A 9,440-nucleotide genomic window follows, 5' to 3' on the forward strand; every position below is an offset into this window, starting at 1 on the left:
TGTCTGGGTATCATAATCACTTGACTCAACTAGGGGTTAATCTTCCTGTTGATAGTGTCATTGACAGAGTTCTTCAATCACTGCCACCAAGCTACAAAAGCTTCGTGATGAACTATAATATGCAAGGGATGAATAAGACTATTCCTGAGCTCTTCGTGATGCTAAAAGCCGCGGAGGTAGAAATCAAGAAGGAGCATCAAGTGTTGATGGTCAATAAGACCACCAGTTTCAAGAAAAAGGGCAAAGGGAAGAAGAAAGGGAACTTCAAGAAGAACAGCAAACAAGTTGCTGCTCAGGAGAAGAAACCCAAGTCTGGACCTAAGCCTGAGACTGAGTGCTTCTACTGCAAGCAGACTGGTCACTGGAAGCGGTACTGCCCCAAGTATTTGGCGGATAAGAAGGATGGCAAAGTGAACAAAGGTATATGTGATATACATGTTATTGATGTGTACCTTACTAATGCTCGCAGTAGCACCTGGGTATTTGATACTAGTTCCATTGCTAACATTTGCAACTCGAAACAGGGGCTACGGATTAAGCGAAGATTGGCTAAGGATGAGGTGACGATGCGCGTGGGAAATGGTTCCAAAGTCGATGTGATCGCGGTCGGCACGCTACCTCTACATCTACCTTCGGGGTTAGTATTAGACCTAAATAATTGTTATTTGGTGCCAGCGTTGAGCATGAACATTATATCTGAATCTTGTTTGATGCGAGACGGTTATTCATTTAAATCAGAGACTAATGGTTGTTCTATTTATATGAGTAATATCTTTTATGGTCATGCACCCTTGAAGAGTGCACTACTGGAATCGGCTACTTTGCCATCTGCCAGCTCTTTGTCGTCTGCTAGCGGACGGCAAAGAAGCTCTTTGCCATCAGCTACCCAAAAGCAGACGGCAAAGACCTGGCTGATGGCAAAGACCTTCTTTGCCATCAGCTAGTTCTTTGCCGTCCGCTAGCAGACGGCAAAGAGGGAGAGGGCCCCACTGACGAGCTGGTTAAAAAACTTAACGGCCCTCCCTCTTTGGTGTCTGCTAGCAGATGGCAAAGAGCAAGTAAGCGGACGGCAAAGGGGGCGGACGGCAAACGTTTAGGTTACTAATGGCCGAGCCCCACCCCGCCCATCTCTCTCTGTTTCGATCTGTCCCCCTCCTCCCCGACGACCGCCGCCACCCGCCGCCGCCCCCTTGCCCCACCTCCCCTCACCCCGTCGCCCCACCGTCCCAACCACTCGCCGCCGCCACCCGCCACCGCCCCCTGGCCCCACCGCCCCTCGCCCCGTCGCCCCCACCACCCGCCACCGCCATGGCGTCCCGTCGCCCGCCCGGAGCCAGGCTCGCCGCGGGCCCCCTGCGTCCGCCTCGCGCCCCCCCGTCCCGGAGCTAGGCTCGCCGCCGCCCCTGCGCCCGCGCCGCCCCCGGAGGCAGGCTCGCCCCTGCGTCTGCCTCGCCCCCCCCCCCCCCCGCCGCCCCTGCGTCCGCCTCGCGCCCCCCGCCCCGGAGCCAGGCTCGCCGCCCCCTCCATCCTTCATCGAGAGGAGCCAAGGTGAGCATTTTTTTTGATTTTTTCTACTGTTTTTCTTTGCTGTTTAGGTTTAATTAGGTTATTGATAGGTTTAGGTTAGTGGTTGGTTTAGGTTAGTGCTAGATATAGGTTTAGATTATTAGAAGAAGAAGAAAGTTGAAAAAAAGAAGAAGAAGTAGAAGAAGAGGAAAAAGGAAAAAAAAGGAAGAAGAATAAGAAGAAAGTTGAAAAACAGAACAATATAGAAGAGGAAAAAGTAGAAGAAGAAAGAAGAAGAAGAAGGAGAAAGAAGAGGAGGAGGAGGAGGAAGAGGAGGAGGAGGGAGAAGAAGAAAGGAAAGAAGAAGAAGAAAGAAGAAGAAAGAATAAGAATAAGAAGACCCCGACGCGCCACCCCGACACCCCGACCCCGACCCCGACCCTGACACCCCGACACCCCGCCCGACACCCCGACCCGACACCCGACACCCCGACCCCACCCCCACCCCGACCCGCGACCCCGACACACCACCCCGACCCCGCCCTGACACCCCGACCCCCGACCCCGAACCCCGACACCCAACCCCGACCCCCGACACCCCGACCCCACCCCACCCGACACCCGACCCGACCCCGACACCCTGACACCACACCCCGACCCCGACCACGACACCCTGATACCCCGACCCCGACACGACACTCCCGACACCCCGAACACCCGACCCTTGACCCGACACCCGACCCCCCCCCGACACCACACCCCGACACCCCCGACACACACCCCGACAACCGACACCCCGACCCCCGACCCCGACCCCGAAACAGCACCCCGACCCCGGCACGGCACCCCGACACCGACAGGACACCCCGACCCCCGACACCTCCCGAAAAGGTGTTCTTTGGCCTTCCAGAGGCCGACGGGGTCATATATTTGTGAATTATTAGTTAGGTCATATATTTTTCGATTTTGTTATGAAAAACATCAGATATAATTGTGTTGATCGTGTAGTTTTAAATGTGCAGTTGTTTCATCGCTGCGAGGTTTGGTGTTCGACGACCTCGCCGTGCGTTTGACGAGATCTGCCCCTTCGTTCGTGGGTGAGCACAAATGACAAGTCCTCCTCCCCCATTAATTATTTGATCTATTCCGATGAAACTTGATAGCTAGCTATATATGTGTCTTGAATCATCAGTATGTGTAACCAATATGTGTCTCCCATTCGAAAGCGTCATAGTTATAAATATGCATGCATTTGCATATTTATAACCTTGATTCTTTCGAATTGGCCAACGCTATCCATGGACAGCCCGAGTATGTGTAGATTGGTTCATTTTCCCATATGTTTTGCTCCGAATCCAACGCATAAATTTCGTCAATGCCTCCACTGTTGTTCTCCGGGTACACATCCTCTTTGTTTATTGCAGAGACGTGTATCAGGAGAACAGCAGGGAGGTGCTGCCGAAATTTTGCGTCAGATCCGGAGCATAGCATGGGAAAATGAACCCAATCTACACATACACGGGTGGGATTAGAACCTATCATTACCTATTAGAGTGTAGGTTGCATGGACGTAATAAAATTGACAAAGTAGATCAACTGATGAATATATACATGGTGAATTACATATATAATTGTTGTGTGTCCAGTAGCTCTGAAAGTCAAGATGAGTGACCGTGCGTGGATGTATACCGGTCACACTGGTCAGAACAAATGGAGCGCTGAATGGATAACAAAAACCAAGGGGTTTGTGCAAGCCGCATTTGCAAATGGCCAAAAGAAAACCTGGTGCCCCTGTTTCCGGTGCGGCAATTGGGAAAAGAAGACAGAGGCTGAAATGGGCAAACACCTGCAGAAGAGTGGTTTTACGCCCGATTATACGGTGTGGACATTTCATGGTGAGTCTTCCCAACGTGACCGAGCTGAGGTGGATCGTCATCGCACCGACGAGCATGGTACCGGGATGGAAAACATGGTGCAAGACTATGATGATGCTCGGGATTCGGACGAGGAGATGGAGAAATCTGGAAAGGCCTTCAATGAAATGTTGGAGTCTTCAAAACGTCCGCTCCACGAGCACACTGAGCTTTGTCAGTTGGATGCCATCTCACAAGTAATGGCTCTGAAGGCTCAGTTCAACTTGGGCAGAGAATGCTATGACGCAATTATGACAGTATTTGGACGCTTTCTACCCAAAGGCCATGTAATGCCTGCAAACCTGTACCATTCGGACAAAATCCTCCGTGCACTGAAGATGCCCTATGAGAAGATACATGCCTGTGAGAAAGGATGTGCCTTATTTAGGCTTGACTATGCGGACTTGAACTATTGTCCCATTTGCAAGTCTTCCAGGTATATTGTGGTAGACAACGGTATGGGTGAGAAGACACAGACCAAAATCCCCGTTAGTGTTCTTCGGTATATGCCAATCGTACCAAGACTTCAACGTCTTTTCATGGTCGAAGAGACGGCCAGACAGATGACATGGCACAAAACAGGCAAAAGAACCAAACTAGATGCAGATGGGAATCTGATGATGGTACACACATCGGATGGTGTTGCGTGGAAAAAGTTTGACGAATTAGATGCTAACAAAGCGACAGATCCGAGGCATCCTCGAGTCGGCATCAGCACGGATGGGTTTAGTGTGTTTGGTATGACGGCAGCCCAATACAGTTGTTGGCCCGTATTTGTCTTTCCACTCAATCTCCCCCGCGGACAGATTATGCAAAGAAAGAACATTTTCCTGATGTTGATAATTCCAGGACCCAACTATCCGGGGAAAAATATGAATGTGTACATGCAGCCGCTTAAGGACGAATTGCAAGAAGCCTGGGATAATGGGTTCAAGACATACGACGCCTTTAGCAAACGGAACTTCATAATGCGTGTCTGGTACATGTACTCGACGCATGACTTGCCGGCGTATGCGCTATTCGTTGGTTGGTGTGTGCATGGAAGGTTCCCGTGCCCCACATGCAAGGGAGCTCTTGAGTTTCGTTGGCTTTAGGCCGGTCGCAAGTTTTCTTGCTTCGACATGCATAGACAGTTCCTGGATCCTCGCCATAAGTTCAGGAAAGACAAGAAGAACTTCATCAGGGGTAGAGTTGTCAAAAACTCTGCACCACCTGCATTAACAGGCCAACAGACCCTGGATCAGTTAAACGCTCTCGAGCCAGATCCACAACGTCCAGGGTACTTCAAGGGGTATAATACTAAGCATGCGTGGACTCACAAAACATGCTTATGGGATCTGCCTTACTTCAAAGACCTCCTTTGCCCACACAACATCGACATGATGCACACTGAGAAGAATATTGCCGAGGCACTTTTTGGTACATTGTTCGGCATAGATGGGAAGTCAAAGGATAATACTAAGGCTAGAGTCGATCTGGAGGCGCTATGTGATAGGCCGTTACAAAACATGAAAGAACCGAAAGGAAAGCAGAACTGGACGAAGCCAAAGGCATGGTTTAATCTTGGAAGGTGAGCTATGAGGGAAATTCTCTTGTGGGTGCAACAGCAGTTGATGTTCCCCGATGGGTATGCAGCGAATCTAAAGAGGGGAGCGAATCTTGATAAACTGAAGATATTTGGTCTCAAGAGTCATGATTGGCACATATGGATTGAGCGGGTAATGCCGGTGATGTTGCGTGGCTTCATCCCTGAGGATGAATGGCTAGTACTGGCAGAACTCAGCTATTTCTTCCGTGTTCTTTGTGCGAAAGAACTATCGCCTGGCGTGCCAGAAGAAATGGAAGAGTTGGCGCCGGAGTTGATCTGCAAGTTAGAAAGATCTTTCCACCGGGCTTCTTTAATCCAATGCAGCATTTGATTTTGCATCTCCCGACCGAGGCAAGATTGGGGGGCCGTGCAAAATCGTTGGTGCTACCCAACTAAGAGGATGCAGAAGACGCTTCGAGAAAAATGTAAAAATAAACGTAGAATTGAAGCATCGATGGCTGAGGCATTCATCACAGAGGAGGCGGCAAACTTCGTAACAGCGCACTACGAAGCCAAAAATCGTCATTTGCATAATCCGAAGCCTCGGTACAATGCTGACGAGCCTAAAAAGGGTGGATCCAACCTCAGCCTATTCAAAGGGAATCTCGCACCAGCTAGTGTTTCACATCTAGTATCTTTGGATAACGAAGAATGGCGGACCATTTCGTTGTATATCTTCAACAACCTGATAGAAGTGCGGCCGTACATCGAGTAAGTTCTCGGTACATTGTTTCGCAACTTCTATTTCCTTTGAACTGCTCTTATTCCTGGATATGTCATACAGTCGATACGTCGCCATATTCTCGTATGGAGCGGAGATCCAAAAGGATTCCGTCGGAGAGTATGAGCTTCTCGCAAAGCAAGGAGGCGGCTATCCCGGTTTCATCTCTTGGTTCAAACAAACGGTAATTTCTATTAGACAATTTCATTTCATTCGCTAATTTGTGCATAATGCAACAATCCTTTCATATTAAACTTGTAGGCTAATTCAGAGTCTATGGACGCCGAATTGAGACAAGTCGCTAATGGTTTTGACTATAAGGTCCGTTCATTTGACAAGTACAACATCAACGGGTATCGCTTTCGTACCTATGGCAAAGAGCTATCTATGGCCGACCGAAAGTCTACAAATTGTTGTGTATCTGCTATCGGCGAAGGAGGTACCGAGTATTATGGGAGAGTTGAAGCAATTTATGAACTTCTATTCTATGGTGAAAACCCACCGAATGTCGTAGTCTTCAAATGTTATTGGTTTTAGTCGAAGGAGACTAGAAGGACTCATGAACATATAGGGCTAGTTGAAATCAACCAAAGCACCCATTTAGATGTTCCTGATGTCTATATTACGGCTCAACAGGCGACCCAAGTATTCTATCTACCGTGGGCCTGCCAAACTAATCCAAATCTGAAAGGTTGGGATGTCGTTTATGAAGTGCCGCCACGTGCTAGACTTTCTCCCCCAAAGGAAGAGGATTATGAACCTCACATTAACCCAGACACATATGAAGGAGAATTCTTCCAAGAGACACGTCTTTCCAAAAAGCGTTTCAAGAACCGCTATACTTCACCCCAAAACATTGAAGTAGACAGCGACAATGAACCCGACATCACCCCAGAGGAGGAACAAGAAGAGCCGGAACAAGAAGAGGTTACTGCTGCGGATGACCTGTCAATGCTTGACCGATTACGTCAAGGTGGCCTTGCACATGTTGATGCCAATGAACCCTATGAGCCCATCATTGATTATAGTGATGATGATGATTATGCATTTATTGATGATACTGATCGAGATTATTAGTAGTGTCAGGTATTCAATTTTTTTATGTTGTACTTGATGATGATACACTTAAGTGATATACATATTATTATTCATGTCGGTACTTCTTTTATGTTGTACTAATTTCGTTTATTCTTTGTCATGGCAGGTGTTGAAAGATGGTGGGCGCTGGTCGGGAGCGCGCCGAGGCCCCTTCTTCGTCGGCGCGTGGTGCGAGGTCTTCCATTCCACACGCACCTCTCGGCCGAGCGTTGCTGGACAGTATGGCGACACCGCCGGGCCCTTCTTCGTCGACCGCGATGCCCAGCAGGGGACGAGGTAAGAAGAAGATAGGAGGTGGAGCACGTGGTCGCGGGAGAGGAGGTAGGGTGACTCTTACGGCGCCTTCCTCGCCGCCGCCCCTAGCTGTTTCATCCGAGCACGTGACTGCTAGGGTGGACTCGTCTGAGGAGGAGGCTGCACGGACTCCGGTCCACGAGCCTCCGGTCCACGGGTCTTCGGCCCACGAGCCTCGGGTCGACGGGCCTTCGGCCCACGAGACCCCGGAGGAGCACACGTCTGGATGGGGTACCTGGTCGGGTCAGCCTGAGGAGCCGAGTGGCCACGCTGATGATGGCGGGGAGCCGAGTGGCCATGCTGATGATGGCGGGGAGCCGACTGATGAGGAGGGGGAGGAGGGGGGCAACGTCTACCAGCGTGGTGCTACACGGCTCCCGTCCGTGCCGGCGACCCGCGAGTAGAGGTGGTTGATTTTCCCTGATGGGGAGAGGTAAGTGCATTTAATCTTTTTGTACCTTGTGCATTCACGTTTCTTCAAATAACTGATGTGTTGGCCTTGTCATGCTGCAGGGGTTGGGACCACCATGAAAGTGTCTGCCGGCCCAACTCCATCCTTGGAGTTTTGATTCGGCAAAACTTCCCGGGGTTTGTCACGTTGCCTGGTGAGGGTCGGCTTCCAGAGGTTGGATTGACTTGGGAGCACTACTTGGCTGCCCCGGCCCCGCCGGGTGAGATTATCGACAGTGTCTTGTGCAAGACGAGGGCAGACGTCGTGATCAGAAAGTTCTGGGTAATTGCTCCTTTACACAATTAAAAATCTTCAACTAGCTAGTTATTAATTGTACTAATCAATATTGTCTCATTTGATTGTAGACATTCTACAGGTGTGAGGAGGGATACGAGGAGGAGGCGGATCATGTTATCCACAAGGATTGCAAGCGCCTACTTCAGAACTTACGGCATGAGGTTCGGGTGCAGGCTGTTCGAGACTACTACACCGGGCGTGGTATCAAGAAGCCCAAGCAGGAGTGCCGCGATAAGTTCTTGAGTAAGGAGAAGTACATGAAGGTAATTCTTAAGGCCTTGTACTTACTTCCTTCATTTAGTAATTCATAGCCGTAGCGCTCAAGTTTCTATTTGCTAACTTAGGCCCCTCCGAGATGGTGTGCGGATCGGATGGATTGTTGGGAGGTGTTGATCAATGTGTGGTGCTCAAAAGAATGGCTGGCCACCCACAAAGAGGCCAAGGACAAACGTGACCAAATGGAAGGTGTGCCACACCACCAAGGCAGCTCCAACTTATTTCAGTACGGGCGGAACTGGGTATGTGGTTTGCTTCATGATTCATGCAATTCATTCATCATGCTAGCTTTAGCCCTTTAATTACTAATTTACTTTGTTTCTCTCTTTCAGGCACGCTACAATAAGGCGGATAAGGTGCCAGAGGTGTACGACCTGTATGCCATGGCCCACACTGGCCCTTACAAGAAAGTCAAGGCATTCTCTGCGTCTGACCTCGATGATCCAAAGAACTTCACCAACATCTCCGCCCACGACAAGCTCGTGCAATATAGAGATCAGGGGAAGGCGAGGAAAGGGGAGGACTTTAACCCGAGCCAGGGTCCAATTGATACAGAGCTGCTGATGATATCTGGTGGCGGGAGGTCCCATGGCTCCATAGCCATGGGAGATGGACTTATCCGTTGTCCTAGCACTCTCCCAGAGATCAAGGCGCGCCAGTCGAGCTCCGCTCCTGAGATAAGGCCTCGTGAATGGCCAGTCCAACTCGCCTTCAAGGTTAGTTATACGTACTCAGCTATCTTTCTCCATTACATTGTGTGCGCTTCCATCAATGATTACAAATGGTCATGTGAGTGGTGTTGCAGGCTGCTATACAGAGTGAGAGAGATAGAACGGAGAAACTTCTGGCGGAGGCGGCGGAGAGGCAGTGGGAGTTGGAGGAGAAGACGACAAAGATGTTGGAGCAGGAGAGGGCACGGAATGACATGCAGGCAAGGGCCATGTACGAGCTCCTTGTGGTAAGTTTCTTCTGCAGATTACTTGTTAGTCTTAACATTTGAGTCTCATTACTAACTAGTATGACTCTGTTGTGAAAACCAAATGTGCAGTCTGTGTGCGAGAAGTCCGGTCAGACCGCTCCGCCGATGCCAGTGATTGCTCCTGGGAGCATGGTGAGTTTAATTTGAATGGACATTACTTGCTAGTCTTAACATTTGAGTGTCATAATGCTAACGAGACATTGGAAATGATCTTTGGTGCAGCTTAACTCCAGAAACGCATCGCACGATCCTTCTCCAGCTACCGGCGCGAGCCAGCCCGCTCCTTCTCCAGCTACCGGCGCGAGCCAGCCCGCTCC

This window comes from Triticum urartu, chromosome 6 (assembly GCF_003073215.2).
Source record: "Triticum urartu cultivar G1812 chromosome 6, Tu2.1, whole genome shotgun sequence".
NCBI lineage: Eukaryota > Viridiplantae > Streptophyta > Magnoliopsida > Poales > Poaceae > Triticum > Triticum urartu.